The following is a 17,267-nucleotide window of genomic DNA, read 5'->3' on the forward strand; positions in this document are numbered from 1 at the left end:
CATATCCGATCCCTAATTATAAGTTCAATTTCAACCAGCAAAATACTACTTCAAATGCAATACTCTGGAATCTGGATAATGATTGTAAATAATCTCCACTTAAAATTGCGTGTTGAGAGGTTTTTTACGGGAAAGCTTCGATACCGTAGCCCAGGAATATTAAAAACTTGGATTCCTACCTAAAACATTTTAAAGCTTCCAAAGATTCGTTGAAACGACTTTAGTAAAAATGAAAAACGTATTCAGCGCGAGTTATAAATAAAAGACAAAATGGTAGGTGATCGATATTCTTAAAACAAAATCTCACCAAGTCTCCCTGAGTCAACGTTCTTCTACCGTCCTACTCCCTTTTTGGCGAAATTTTGACACTTTTACGTGAGCATCAAACTATAACAAAATAAAGTTGCGATAATAGTTAGTGTTCTCATCCAACTTGTCCATTTTCTTTGTTTGTAAGTTATAAAACGTGTCTAGATGAGTAACGATTGTTACTTATCGAACTCATGTAAGAAAAAAGGTGCAAAATCTAATATCGTACACATATGCAATTTAAGTGTAAATTATATACAAGATTGAAGCAATCCAAATTGTCAAATATATTAAATTATTAATATATATTTTTTTATTTGACGAAAGAACATATTATTATAAATAAGTAAAAAGGAGATCCGATGATCTAGTGCGTTACATAAAGTGTTACAAATACAAATTTCGAATCTGTTTGAAATAAATTCTAATGTTCAACATGAACTTGATTGAAATAAAACTATAACTTTGATGAAACAACGATTAGCCGATACCGAGAAGCTACTGCTTCCGTGAGATGTAACCGTCACCTAGACCACTGAATGCTAAAAAAGTCCTCACCTGAACCGAAGTCTGCATCTACGTACCTCAATCCACAAGCTCCCACAACCAATCGTATCAACCCCAAACCCGTAAATATGTAACCCATCCACTCTCCGGGCAACCAAGAACACCCGCCTCGAGACCGCATCAATCAGAAACCCAGAACAAAACCCCCGTTAGCTAGCACATCTAAACAAACCCCCAAACAGCAGTCAACTCAGAAACCCTAACATGTCGAGCCCCTAACCATCGGAAGGTCGGGAGGCAACCGAGAACAATACTCCAAAAAACCAAACTTTTGGCGCTTAACAACCCTAAAGTCGCTAAGGTGGCAACAACACCGAACCTTTCCAAACCGAGTCCGGTGACGAGGAAGATGGAACGAGCCGGGTAGGAACAAACAAACATCGTAAAGGAATCACGGACCTAGAACCCACACACCAAAAGCCCAAACGAGCCCACCAAGTGACCTGACCAAATCACCCAAATTGGACCACCCAAAAAACAGCAGCAAGCTCTAAGAGGCTACGGGACGATGAGAAAAAATCGCCATTTTGAAAAAGGTAAAAGTAAAGCTCCGGCGAAGCCGCCGGAGAGAAGAACCCGCACCTCCAAACAGATCGGAAAATACACTATGAGCAAGAATAAAAACAAAATCAACCACTTACCAACAAGAACCCAGAACAGAGCCCCGAAAGGCTCGTCGCATGCACCAAGATCTCGCCAGAAAAGTGGCTCCCATCGCCGGAGTAACGCTGTAAGTACCGAGCCCAGTCCCAACAGCCGATCTAGACAACCCCACCGAAACCAAGCAGTGCCAGAACACAGAATACCGAAGTCTTCGTCGCCTGTGTCCACCACTGCCGGAAGCAAAATCGCCGGAAAAAACCGAGAAAACCAAGATGGTAGCCCGATCTGAAGAGAGAAGAAAGGAAAAAGAAAAAAAAGCAGGAAAGGAAAGTCATCGGACCACCGGCGAGATGCCGGTGGCCGGATGTGACGATCGCTCCAAATCCATATGGACGAACACGTCATTCATTGATTTCATTGCGAGGTATTTGACCTCTATATGATACGTTTTGTAAACATTGCATTCTTTTGAAAAGGCACACGATATATGAATATTTAAATTAAAGGTTTTCGACATCTGATGATTTCTACATATAGACAATCACCGTAAATAATAGTTTACAACAGTACTTCCGTTGACAATGGAGTCAAAATAAGATACATGGTGATGATTTGATGAATGCAACGTTTTCTTGAAAAATATGCCATGTAAGACTCCATGCACATAGCTTGTCTATCATATAAGCAAACAGCGGAAGACTTCTAGGAAACCTGAGAATAAACATGCTAACAAGTGTCAACACAAAGGTTGGTGAGTTCATAGTTTTAATGTTTCGTATAATCTGTATATAAAGGTGGATCACAAGATTTCAGTTGTTTCATCCAGAAACGTTTATCAAAATATTCTACAAGATTGAGCATCCTGGTAACTAAACTTAACGTATATATAATTTGTACCCTTTGTATAATCATCTTAATAATACACGCAAACCAACGTGTACGCTTCTCAAATAGCATACGTCCGTTAAAAGGCTAGTGCTCTAGCTCGGACGGGGATATCAAGCCCTATGGATCCATATACTACTACTCGCGCCCACCAGTTCTTATAACCGGCAGTTACTAGTTACCAAAGCTAAGGGATTTTCGGTTCAAACTCAATGTAGAATTTAGTATGTACTTGTATCCATTGTGTTTAAAATAAAGTGCATGTATTCTCAGCCCAAAAATATATTGAGTAAAAGGGATCATATGAAACTCACCTTAGCAGCACATAAGGTCATTCACCAAAAAGTGACCGAAACTCGGAATGCAAAATTAACCGTAGATCTCAACATATCAATATTGAGATTCAATATTGTAGGAAAGTACGTAGATGTAACGGAGATGATAAACACTAGGTTTGATTCATAAATATATCCCCGAATATTACCCATAACCTCCTTGGCAATAACCCATAGTTTCCTTAGTTATAATCGGTTTGTAACCCGAATAAAAATACACGTGTATCACTTGTTACAGTACCATACTACTAATTTAAAATTTAAGCTAGGAAATATACAGAGTGATTTATTTATGTGATTGTGTGCGCGTTTTTAAGTTCCTAATTACAAGTACTTCGTTCATATATATATATATATATATATATATATATATATATATATATATGTAAAATAATAATATAATATATAATATAATAATAAGCCGCCATCACTTTTTATGTCGACAAACTTTTTATGTCGACAAACATTACGCGTTTCTCGTAGATAGGTACGCGGTTCGCGTATGGTGTCTTCACGAAAGTTGTATATTTTTGAGTTACGGACGTCTGGACACCGGAATCACCCTTTTTCGAGTCAGTATGATTTAGTTATGATTTTTCTCGTGCAAGTGCGCAGGTTTAGTGATTTGCATCATTTTAACTTGAAATCTTGAGATGAAATGTTGTAGTCTTTTAGTGCTCATTAGAAACCTTTATTTTATCTTTATTTTCATTTTCATATCATTGAAAATCCATAAAAACATTTTAACAATAAAATTCTATTATATCGAAAAACGTGTCCATACTAAATCGAATAACTATAGTTCTCTAAAACTAATTACATTTACATCTTTTTATCGAAACGTTATAATAATTAAAAATCTATTATTTCGAAGAATGCTTTCATATATTTGAACTAAATCGAATAAATATAATTTAGTTTTCCAGAATTAGTTATATTCAAAATCATTCTTTAAAAGGTTTCATCTATGTCGTAAAACGTTTTCAATATTAAGAAAACTAAATAGTTAACTTTATCAAGAGACACGAGACAATCATTGTGTTGAAAGTTAATCTCTACTAACCTTTGTCCAGTAATCGTTAATTGACATATTTGTTCTTACTTGTAGGTCACTTTACCATTTATTCCGAATATCGTTAAAAAGGAAAGGTTTCCTAAATCAAAGTGGACCTCTCAATAGAGACTCACGATCATACAATGTATATGATAAATCAATCATTTGATATTATCTTTTAATTTCGTTGATAATTATATTAAACCTATATCGAAACAAATACATTCGTGTAAAGTATTATACGTCTAATACTTTGTTAACGTTTTCAAGTTATAATATATTCACATATACATATATAATCATGTCCGTTCATATAATGGTTCGTGAATCATTGGAATTTGGTCGCGGTTAAATGAATGTATAAACATAGTTTAAAATTCTTGAGATTCAACTTAACAAACTTTGCTTATCGTGTCGGAATAATATAAAGATTAAAGTTTAAATTTGTTCGAAAATTTCCGGGTCATCACAGTACCTACCTGTTAAAGAAATTTCGTCCCGAAATTTGAGTGAGGTTGTCATGGCTAACAATAAAAATGTTTTTATGATGAATATGAGTCGATAAATAAAGTTTTATCACCGTTGAATAATATGGATAAAACAATCCAATTACTCGAAGCGTATGAGAGAAGTTATCGTAAAAGAGTGAAATGAAAGAATAGAGATTCGTCTTAACTTTTGACGTAGTTACGATTGATTTTCGGAATTTAAGGAATAGAAAATCTTCATAATCTAAATAAAATTTGATTCTTCGGAATTTGCGGAAATTAGGATTTTCTTTGATTAAATCCGTAATCTGCGTCGATTGCTATGTCTGATATTTCGCTATAAATTGACCTCTTCCGTTTCATTTATTTTCACCACTCCTATAATCTTCTTTCTTATTTCATACATCCCAATAGATTGTGAAAATGCTTAATCCAGTTCTGATTCTTGATATTTTCCTGGCTATCGTATCCTTCATTCTTCTTTTTCATCTGCCACCAGAGGAAGTTATTTTCTTCTACTATTACCTTGGGGTTATAGTGTTTTTCATTCTCCCGTGTCTTTATATTGCTATACGCATTGATATACACGGTTTGTAATTTCGGGGTTGTTATCGGGCTTTATATTCTTCATTATATTTCGGAGCTTCATGCTTTCATTTTCTCTTCCCGACCTTAAGTCAAGCGGATAATGGTCCAGAATTCGTAGGTATGAAGTTTCAGATGAACATAACTAATGTTCTAAGAAAGAAATGGTAATAGTACAATCTGACTTGTCAAATTACCAGAATACCTCGAAAAAGACCGAATCATCAAGAAAAATATTTTCTTGATATGTTTAGAGGTTAAATAGAATGAAAGAGTTATGTAACATGGTTCATGATGAGGGTATGATCTGTGAACCTTTATCACGTTCCATTAGAAACTCAGCATGACTTACTGTAATATAATCACGTTGATCAAGTGTCATTATATTATACTAATTCATGCTTCAGTTCCCAACATTACTTCAAAACATTCATTTTTCGAATTTTTCAGATTTTAGAAACTAAAATAGTTTCTTTTATGATGTAACAAAGATAGCGTGAAGAGATAAATGATATCAGATAAGAATAGTTATGAAAATATCTTCAGAAATATGGAGGATATTTATAATGGAAGATACGATGATATCTTAGAATTTCTAATATCAGAGGATGATGCGGAAAATCTGTCTGTGAAGGTTTAGAATAAGAAGTAAGGTTCTTACTAATGGTTTCAGCAGACACTGAATCATTTGGATTCTTTGAAGGTAGATTTCGTCTTTGTGATTTGTCCACAGCCTCCTTCATGGTCTGCTCAATCCGTTTTCCAGTTCCAAACCTTCTCTTTTTCTCAGCTTTACCACCATACTATTCTTTATAATCAAACTTTTGACTGTTAAGGTCGTTTACAGTTTTTGCTGCTTCATCAACATTTTTCCAAAATTCGGAGAACTAGTTTCGTAGTTTGGGGTGTTTTTCGGAAACTTCACATTCGAAGTATGTAAGTCCAGGAGGTAGACGTTATATGTACACATATAACTGTTGGCGTAGACGTGCTACAAGATTTCAAAATACTGATTGCTAATTCCCGATAGTTGGTATGTCAATTGCCGTTACAAGATGTGGATGAGTACATGATACGGTTTCAATGAGTATAAGGATTTTTCGGAAGTTCAAAGATCAATGAAGTTGTTGGTAAATTTACTGCTAATGTGGTGGAACATGAAAGGTTCTCCAGTAACAAAAACGTATATATCAAGGTTATAATAAGGCTAATCTAAAAAGTAGAAGTTGACTGGTTAGAAGTGTGGTAAAACTGGATACTTTGAACAGGGATTGCAAGATTATTTTATGTAATAACAATGCTAAAGGATCTTTCGCCGTTTTGAAGTCAAAGTATCGCTTTGAAAGATGTAGAGATCTAAGAATGATGTCACCTGTTAAATCTTGGCTTGGATTCTAATTCGTCAATATCAGAATATGTAATTGAATTTGTTTGAAAACGATTGTATATCGCTGTGAGCATAGTTAATAATTTTTGAATCAAAGTTGAAGAATGTACAGTATAACATATTAATTGTGAACTTATATATTTCCCGAGTATTACCTACCCATTAAAGATTTCATAATTAATACTTTGTACAAAAGAATTTTTATTACCGTTTTTATGAGAATATATGTATGTATATTTTCTTCAGATGTAATACAGATTTAATGAGTTAATATCATATTAAGCTCATTTGATTTTTGGCTGGAATTAGAAGTGAATAATCTCTAAAATATTAAAGATTACTTAATCTTTGCGGAGTATTTCGCTAATGAAATCAATACTTCATTATTTATTCTTATTGATATTCCTTGGTGAAGGATGTTGATGCTCGTGAAATTATTGTGAACCTTACAAGGCACAGATAATGTTTTCTGGATAGTTTCGAGTACATCAAAAATGAAAATGTAAAATCAATTATGTAATTGAATAATACACTTGGTTTATTATGAAATGAAATTCATTGGATTGAAACAGAGATTGTAGTTAACGATGGTTAAGTTGTTAAGGAAGGATGTACATCATTGCATATTAGTAATATGAACTAACCGGGTAGTACCTACCAGTTAAGATTCACACGTAATAGCTTAGTACGAAAAGATTTATTTTGATTTCAAAATTCATATATATTAAATATACATAAAATTTCTTCAGGGGAAATGAGTTAATACTTCATCGGTTATTGTTGCTGGTATTTCTTGGTAACTACGGTGCGTATGACGTTGATGCTCGTGGAACAGATTGTAAAGTTGAGGTTTGCGATACAGATGTTGTTGGTGGTGATAATGGTACTGTTGGTGTTGTTGTCGGTGGTACTGTTAATGCCGGTGATGCTGCTGGTGCTTGTAACCTTTGCACCGTATTCTCCAAAGCCATTACCCGAGCGCGAAGCTCGTTGACTTCTTCTACTACACCGGGATGATTGGCAGTTCGGACGAGCGGATGAATAAGATCCAGAATTTGAGATAGTATATTATCGTGACGAGATACTCTGGAAATGAGAGAGAAAATGGTGTCTCGAACAGGTTCGCCGGTAAGTGCTTCAGGTTCTTCGCCGAGAGGATAATGTGGTGGATGGAAGGGATCACCTTCTTCTTGTCTCCAATGATTAAGTAGACTACGAACCCATCCCCAATTCATCCAGAATAGATGATGGCTAATTGGTTGATCCATTCCGGTTACACTATCTTCGGAATTCAGGTGAATATCCATATCGGAATAGCTGTCAGAGTTTAAGGAATTTGAACTAGATACGTGATCCATCTTGTATAATTAGGGAGATGATTTTTGATATGAATTAGATTATAGAATTTAGTTTGGTATTCTTCAATACATAATTTACATATGTATATATAATACCAAATTCCATAAATCACGGAGAAATTTTTGGAAGATGTCAGGAAAAGTTTACAATAACAGATACGCTAAGATATGAAATTTGGTCTATACACTATCTATGCAATCAATGCAATAAGACACGTTTAGACTTAAGATGATAGACAGGTAATTTTCGATAAGAAATGATAAGCAAAACTTTTAACATGCAGACACGGTCGAAGTCCAGACTTACTAATGCATCCTAACAACTATCAGTTAGACACACTCATGCCAGACCTGGTTCGCTAGGACCAACGCTCTGATACCAACTGTGACGATCGCTCCAAATCCATATGGACGAACACGTCATTCATTGATTTCATTGCGAGGTATTTGACCTCTATATGATACGTTTTGTAAACATTGCATTCTTTTGAAAAGGCACACCATATATGAATATTTAAATTAAAGGTTTTCGACATCTGATGATTTCTACATATAGACAATCACCGTAAATAATAGTTTACAACAGTACTTCCGTTGACAATGAAGTCAAAATAAGATACATGGTGATGATTTGGTGAATGCAACGTTTTCTTGAAAAATATGCCATGTAAGACTCCATGCACATAGCTTGTCTATCATATAAGCAAACAGCGGAAGACTTCTAGGAAACCTGAGAATAAACATGCTAACAAGTGTCAACACAAAGGTTGGTGAGTTCATAGTTTTAATGTTTCGTATAATCTGTATATAAAGGTGGATCACAAGATTTCAGTTGTTTCATCCAGAAATGTTTATCAAAATATTCTACAAGATTGAGCACCCTGGTAACTAAACTTAACGTATATATAATTTGTACCCTTTGTATAATCATCTTAATAATACACGCAAACCAACGTGTACGCTTCTCAAATAGCATACGTCCGTTAAAAGGCTAGTGCTCTAGCTCGGACGGGGATATCAAGCCCTATGGATCCATATACTACTACTCGCGCCCACCAGTTCTTATAACCGGCAGTTACTAGTTACCAAAGCTAAGGGATTTTCGGTTCAAACTCAATGTAGAATTTAGTATGTACTTGTATCCATTGTGTTTAAAATAAAGTGCATGTATTCTCAGCCCAAAAATATATTGAGTAAAAGGGATCATATGAAACTCACCTTAGCAGCACATAAGGTCATTCACCAAAAAGTGACCGAAACTCGGAATGCAAAATTAACCGTAGATCTCAACATATCAATATTGAGATTCAATATTGTAGGAAAGTACGTAGACGTAACGGAGATGATAAACACTAGGTTTGATTCATAAATATATCCCCGAATATTACCCATAACCTCCTTGGCAATAACCCATAGTTTCCTTAGTTATAATCGGTTTGTAACCCGAATAAAAATACACGTGTATCACTTGTTACAGTACCATACTACTAATTTAAAATTTAAGCTAGGAAATATACAGAGTGATTTATTTATGTGATTGTGTGCGTGTTTTTAAGTTCCTAATTACAAGTACTTCGTTCATATATATATATATATATATGTAAAATAATAATATAATAATATAATATATAATATAATAATAAGCCGCCATCACTTTTTATGTCGACAAACTTTTTATGTCGACAAACATTACGCCTTTCGCGTAGATAGGTACGCGGTTCGCGTATGGTGTCTTCACGAAAGTTGTAGATTTTTGAGTTACGGACGTCTGGACACCGGAATCACCCTTTTTCGAGTCAGTATGATTTAGTTATGATTTTTCTCGTGCAAGTGCGCAGGTTTAGTGATTTCCATCATTTTAACTTGAAATTTTGAGATGAAATGTTGTAGTCTTTTAGTGCTCATTAGAAACCTTTATTTTATCTTTATTTTCATTTTCATATCATTGAAAATCCATAAAAACATTTTAACAATAAAATTCTATTATATCGAAAAATGTGTCCATACTAAATCGAATAACTATAGTTCTCTAAAACTAATTACATTTACATCTTTTTATCGAAACGTTATAATAATTAAAAATCTATTATTTCGAAGAATGCTTTCATATATTTGAACTAAATCGAATAAATATAATTTAGTTTTCCAGAATTAGTTATATTCAAAATCATTCTTTAAAAGGTTTCATCTATGTCGTAAAACGTTTTCAATATTAAGAAAACTAAATAGTTAACTTTATCAAGAGACACGAGACAATCATTGTGTTGAAAGTTACACGAGACAATCATTGTGTTGAAAGTTAATCTCTACTAACCTTTGTCCAGTAATCGTTAATTGACATATTTGTTCTTACTTGTAGGTCACTTTACCATTTATTCCGAATATCGTTAAAAAGGAAAGGTTTCCTAAATCAAAGTGGACCTCTCAATAGAGACTCACGATCATACAATGTATATGATAAATCAATCATTTGATATTATCTTTTAATTTCGTTGATAATTATATTAAACCTATATCGAAACAAAATACATTCGTGTAAAGTATTATACGTCTAATACTTTGTTAACGTTTTCAAGTTATAATATATTCACATATACATATATAATCATGTCCGTTCATATAATGGTTCGCGAATCATTGGAATTTGGTCGCGGTTAAATGAATGTATAAACATAGTTTAAAATTCTTGAGATTCAACTTAACAAACTTTGCTTATCGTGTCTGAATAATATAAAGATTAAAGTTTAAATTTGTTCAAAAATTTCCGGGTCATCACACCGGAAGAGGAGGACTCGCTGAAAACTACAAACCGACGTGAGGAAGAGGATAAGAGCAGATTAGCTGACAGTGAAAGTACCTAGTACCTCGAGTTTGAAGAGAGAACCAACAAAATGTTCACGTTGGTCTTGAAGAAGCAGGAACCAGAAAGAAATATAAAGAAATGGCTGGAGAAAATGATTGACCAGAGAATATGAACATTCATAAAAGACTTTTGTAATAAATGTTATGTAACGACCCTGGATTTTTTAACGTTATTTTATGAATAATTATTATTATTAATACGTGTGATTAAACGAATGTATGTTATTACATTTACATGTTGCCATGATTGCCCGAACTTGACTTTATTTGCCCGAAACGTCTTTGTGACACCCGGAACTTACACGCATAATATTTTCAAGTATTATTTATATTCATGATTAAGTTTTATTAATCATTTTAATTAACTAATGTTGTTGGTTAATTACTTGGGCTTTAAATGGATTAATTTGTTAATTAAGTGAACTTAGGCTTTATTAGTGAAATGGACTTATGACTTTGGGCTTACAAGCCCACCCTACCCATTTTAATGGATTAACTAGCCCACTAAGACATGTAAGTAGTGATTAGATCTTGTAACTAGTTGGTTTGAGCATTTGGAATCTAGTTGGCTCTTAATCCCCATGTAAGCTCTCTTATTATCCAACTTTTAAGACCATTACATGCAAGAACCAAGTGAGTAAACTTCTTCCCCCCTTTTTCCTTGACTTGGCCGTAGGTTTTGCCTCATGAGGAGGTGTTTTGGTTTTCAAATTTTATTAACTTATCTCTAGTATTCTCATTTTACCTCCTCACTTTTCACACACTTAATTTCACTTCACATTTTTTTCTCTCAAGCATCCCTCTCTTTTCTCTCTAATACTTGTAAGCAACTTGGATCTTTTTCTTCCTTCTTTTCTTTCTAAAACCGTAGCAAGAACACCCCTTTAATCATCATCATCTTTTGTTACTTGTTCTTGATTATTGTTTAGCTACTTGTCTTTGTTAATTGTTGTTACTTACTTACATGTTACAAGAATAAACTTTCTAGTTTGATTCTTCTCTTATCTTGTATCTTCAAGAACACACAAGAACTTAACTTACTAGTTTTGTTCTACATACACTTTCTTAAAAGATTGCAAGTTCATGTGTTACAAATCATACTTGAAAGTCATGTTAGTAAACTTTAAAGTTTACTTTCTTAAAGATCAAACTTTGGTTTGAATCTTTAAAGTATGAACAAACCATGAACTAATTACTTGTTTACTTAGTTTATTTCTTCATATTATACACTTTAATTTCTTGTTTGTTAGTTGTTATTGGTCAAATGTTACTAGTTAACTTTGATCTCATAAATCTTGAACTAAAAGTAACTTTAAAAGTTCAAGAACATGTAAATGAAACTTTTTAATTATAACTTTGTACACTTATGTTAGATCTAGACTTTTGAGTCTTGGATCTTCAAGATCAAACTAAGAACTATGTTCTACAACTTAAGATCTTGATTTCATAAGTTCACTTTCAATTTTGTAACTTATTATTAGTCTTAAAGTTCATGTATGTGTTAGATCTAAGACTTTGATGTAACTTTGGTTCATCAAAACACTTACAACTCTTAAGTGAAGTTGTGCTACATGTCTTAGACTTGTACAAGGGTTATGATGGTCTAACCTTGGTAAATATGATGTAAACACATCAATGAGTTTTACACTTGAAGCTATAGGCATCAAGGATGAGAACCATGATGAACATCAAGCACCAAACTCACCGGAACCCATTTTTATTCTGCTTACTGTTCTCTACCTACTGTTTTGCTGTTTCTGTAACAGACCAGTAGACCTGGACTGTTGTGATTATGATTTTCATATAGCTCTTTTCGAGTAGATAAATTTTCATTTAAGACTCATATTCATCCGAGTTACGTTTTAGGATTTATGGCCCTCCGATCGTCACTATGTCCTTTTAACGTTGTGCAGAAATTTCTGACCTACTCGCACTTAAACCGTCACCACGGTTAAACGAAGACGAGTTTGCTTCTGTAAATTTTACCACACTTAAAGGACTCATATACGGAGCCATGGCCACTGGTCTCACCTTAATTCAGTAAGGGTAGAGGCCGTGGTGACTGATCAAAATCAGCCTTTGTTTTAAACTACTTTCATGAACGAAACTTACTTTACGCCTTTTGTTTGATGATGAATGATGATGACACTTAAGACCTTATTTACATACATATAAACCTTTTGAGATGATTTACTGACCTAGTACTATTTGACTTAGGTTGAGGTCTTTCGGACCGACTACTTGCACACCTTTTCCGAACTAACTTTACGACTACATTATCATTGTGAGTTATAGCATTCCCTTTTTACTTTAACTTATTTTGGGAACTGAAATACATGCGGATTTTATGTTTTACATACTAGTCACGAGTACTTAAACTTATATATGTGTGGGTTATACAACGGCATAAACATTCTCTTTAGCTCGGTAACGTTTAATCATTGGTTTTTGAACCATGAACGCGAATCTTAGATATGGATCCATAGGGTTTGACATCCCCACTCGGGCTAGTAGCGCTAGCATTTAACGAGTGTTTAATACTTTGTAAACATACGCACTTGCAAGTGTACTTTCAGGGGGTATAAACGTTAAGTTAGTTACCAAGTGCCCACGGTTAACATATACTTTATCATACTGTTTTGAAACGCTCTATGTAGCACTGAAATCTCGTGGCCTACCTTACATACTGTTATATTTAAACTATAGCTCACCAACCTTTGTGTTGATGTTTTAAGCATGTTTTTCTCAGGTGCTTGAGGTTAGCTTCCGCTGTGTACTAGTCGTACTGTAGACACCCGCTGCTTAGAGTTGTTATCGCATGAACTACTTTATTTTGCATTCAAACATTAGTACTTTTGAACTATGACTTGTAACGACCGTTGTGGTCATGTACACTTATTATTTGCTTCTACTTAGTGAAGCATGCTTTTGAATTGTAAAACATTCGATGTTGGTTTAGACATCACTTCATTTATGAATGCAAACTCTTTTTGAAATCGCATATAGTACTTAACCTTGTAATGATCCTGTTGTTGATGATTCATACACGATGGTTTTGTACGGGGCATCACATTTGGTATCAGAGCATTGGTTGTAGGGAATTAGGTTGCATTAACGAGTCTAAGACCGACCCGAGTAGGATTCACTAATAGGACTAATCTACAACTTGCTAGTTTACTTGTTTCCGCTGAACTTACTGCATGCTGCTGCTTGCTTTTACTGCTATATGCCGTATGCTATTACATGATTTCACTACTGCATGATATTACTTGCTTTCGATTGCATGCTACATCTGTACGATTCATTATTATTGCCATACTACTTATTGTTATACACGATTTAAACTGTTGGCCTAATACGTGCTTGCTTTATGACTTACTGACATGGAAAATTTATTTTTCCTTGTTCAGATGTCGGATGTACCACCTGCTAGCGTTTTGGGCAGTTTAGACTCTTCATCTACTCCACCTACCACCGTTGCCGATCCACCGATCCCGATACGCACGAGTGACCTCGGCGCTTCATCTTCCGGGACTAGCAGCCAGCCGCCTGCACCAGTGGCTACTATCGATGGACATGTGGACTCTGCGGAGATTCCAGCTCCATCTTCTCCCGGACCCTCGGAGCCACAGCCCCGCATCGGTGGAGTTGTGATTCCCGCGGAGTTCGGGGAAGGGCCATTCCGTAACCATATGCGCATGCCGTGCCGACGCGCTCCAGATGGACGTTTAGTGCCGATTCTGCCATTCAGACACAGAGAGATGTTGGCCGCCTTCGGACTGCCAGTTCAGCCACCCGTGTCACCACCACATGATTCTGATGATCCTTCATCCGATGACTCCTCTACAGATGACTCCAGTGACTCCGACGAAGAGAACCTTGATGACGTACCTATACAGGCACCCTCCACCCCGCCGAAGAAGCGGTACCGTCCTGATGGCACCGTCATTCCAGGGGTGAATGGAAGTTGTGCTTTCACTGACGCTTTTGGTTGGCGTCGGAGGGTTACTGCCCGTAAGCGGCTTGTGCCGTACCCTGCCGACCCACTCATACGTAAGGCACCTCGTTACGTGCTGACTATTTCTGGAGCTGGGACATCTGCGCCCCGTTTCGTGCGGTTTGCACCACCCGCTCCACCAGCACCATCCGCTCCACCGGCCCCACCTGCACCACCAGCACTGCCCGCCCCACCAACTCCCACTGTCGAGGAATTGACAAGGGAGGTGGGAATCCTCCGAGCTCGGGTTACTGAGCTCGAGGAGCAGTTGGCTCAGGTTTTAGACATCCTACACCCACCTTCACCGTAGGATCTTTTGTATTAGATTTTATGATGTAATGTAGTTGTAGTTTCTTATTTCACTTATGTATTGTACGAATCTATCATGATGTATGAAACTTATTATTAATGAATGGAAAATTTGTGATGTTACTTTTTGCACGAGTGTTCTATTTACGTTACTGTATGGTGTTTTGCGGTACTTGTATCAACCTGCGTTACTTAATTAACATGTGTTGTGCCGTTTACATGTTGGTTGTTATATACTATATCATTATATATTGAATGCTGGATTTTGACTTGAGTCAAAATGTTTGTATAGAACTCCATGGCTAACGGTCGATCCACACCTACTGCTGCTCAAATTGAAGAGATGATCCAAGAATGTGTAGCCGCAGCCCTAGCAGAAAGAAACCTCCAAGCTCCACCGCCACCACCACCGGTTATCCCACCCATTCGAAATGGGTGTACTTACAAGGAATTCCAGAGCTGCAAACCACATAACTTCAGTGGAACCGAGGGACCGGTTGGTTTCACCAGATGGTTCGAGAAACTTGAATCAGTATACCGAGTTAGCAACTGTTCGGAGGACAACAAGACCAAGTTTGCTTCGTGCACTCTATCTGACAGCGCGCGAACGTGGTGGAACACGTTAGCTCAAGCGAAAGGCATTGATGAGGCGTATGCTACGCCATGGGAGGAATTCAAAGCGGCAATGATTGATGAGTATTGTCCGAGAACCGAAATACAAAAGATGGAGATGGAATTCATGCAGCTAAAGGCCGTTGGGAACGACCTTGATGGTTACAACAGGAGATTTTTGGAACTAGCTCTTATGTGTCCGACAATGGTCACCCCGGAATTCAAGCGTATGGAGAGATACTTCTAGGGACTCCCTAAGTCTATCAAAGGAAACGTCACCTCATCCAAACCACCAAATGTTCCCGAAGCGATGCGCATGCCGCATACTTTAATGAATCAGATAACCATTGATGAACCGGAGAAAACTAAATCTGAAGCAGGTACTAGTGAGAAGCGCAAATGGGATAACCACAACAACAACAACAACAACAGGGGAAGAAACTATGAACAGAACCCGGCGAAACAACATGTGGGTTTCAGAGGAAACAACAACGGTGGAAACCCCAACCCCAACAACCACACCAACTCCAACCCAAACTATAAAGGAACCCTACCTCAATGCAAGAGGTGTTACAAACACCACACTGGGTATTGCAATGTTGTCTGCGAGAAGTGCCAACGGTCTGGGTATGTTGGAAAATACTGCAAGGTCACCACTTTGAATGGGAAGCCAAACACCAACGGGCCGAAGAAGTGTTATGAATGCGGGCAGACGGGCCATTTCAGAAATGCGTGCCCAAACAAGCGAAAAGACGGCGGACCACCCCGCGCTAGAGCTTTCAATGTTAATGCAAGGGACGCATGCGAGAACCCCAACTTGGTGACAGGTATATTCAAAATCAACAATCTTTTAGCTTCTGTCTTGTTTGATACTGGTGCGGATAGAAGTTATGTATGTAGACATTTTTACGATAAGATTAATTGGTCGTTAGTCCCGTTAAAAGAGAGTATGCTTGTCGAGGTCGCCAACGGTAAACTTGAGAAGGTTGACCATATTAGTCGTGGAGCTATTATCAACATAGCTGGTGCAGATTTCGAAATTGATTTGATACCTATCAAACTGGGAAGTTTTGACGTGATCGTTGGTATGGATTGGTTGAGCAAGATAAGAGCTGATATCATTTGTGGAGATAAAGCACTTCGCATACCACAAGGAGATGGCGAACCACTGGTTATCTATGGAGAGAGATGTACCTCGAAGTTGAACCTCATTAGTTGCGTGAAAGCGCAAAAGATTATGAAGAAGGGACGTCTTGCTGTCTTAGCACATGTGAAAGCGGTAGAAACTGAGGTGAAGAGCGTGAACGACGTTCGAATTGTGAACAAATTTTCCGATGTCTTCCCAGAGGAATTTCCTGGATTGCCGTCGCAGAGAGCAGTAGAGTTTCAGATTGATTTAGTGCCAGGAGCTGCACCTGTAGCTCGCGCACCATATAGACTCGCACCTTCCGAGATGCAAGAATTACAAAGCCAACTACAAGAACTACTTGACCGAGGGTTTATCCAACCAAGTTTCTCGCCTTGGGGCGCACCCGTGCTATTTGTGAAGAAGAAGGATGGATCCTTCCGTATGTGTATCGACTACCATGAACTCAACAAATTGACTATCAAGAATCGGTATCCTCTTCCACGAATTGACGATCTTTTTGATCAACTACAAGGATCGAGCGTTTACTCAAAGATCGATTTGTGATCCGGTTATCACCAGTTGAGGGTGAAGGAAAGTGATGTAATGAAAACTGCATTCAGAACTCGTTATGGTCATTATGAGTTTCTCGTGATGCCATTCGGGTTGACAAATGCACCTGCCGTGTTCATGGACCTCATGAATCGTGTCTGCAAGCCTTACTTGGACAAGTTTGTTATTGTCTTCATAGATGATATTCTCATCTACTCTAAGAGCAAAGAAGAGCATG

This window comes from Rutidosis leptorrhynchoides, chromosome 5, assembly GCF_046630445.1.
Source record: "Rutidosis leptorrhynchoides isolate AG116_Rl617_1_P2 chromosome 5, CSIRO_AGI_Rlap_v1, whole genome shotgun sequence".
Lineage (NCBI taxonomy): Eukaryota > Viridiplantae > Streptophyta > Magnoliopsida > Asterales > Asteraceae > Rutidosis > Rutidosis leptorrhynchoides.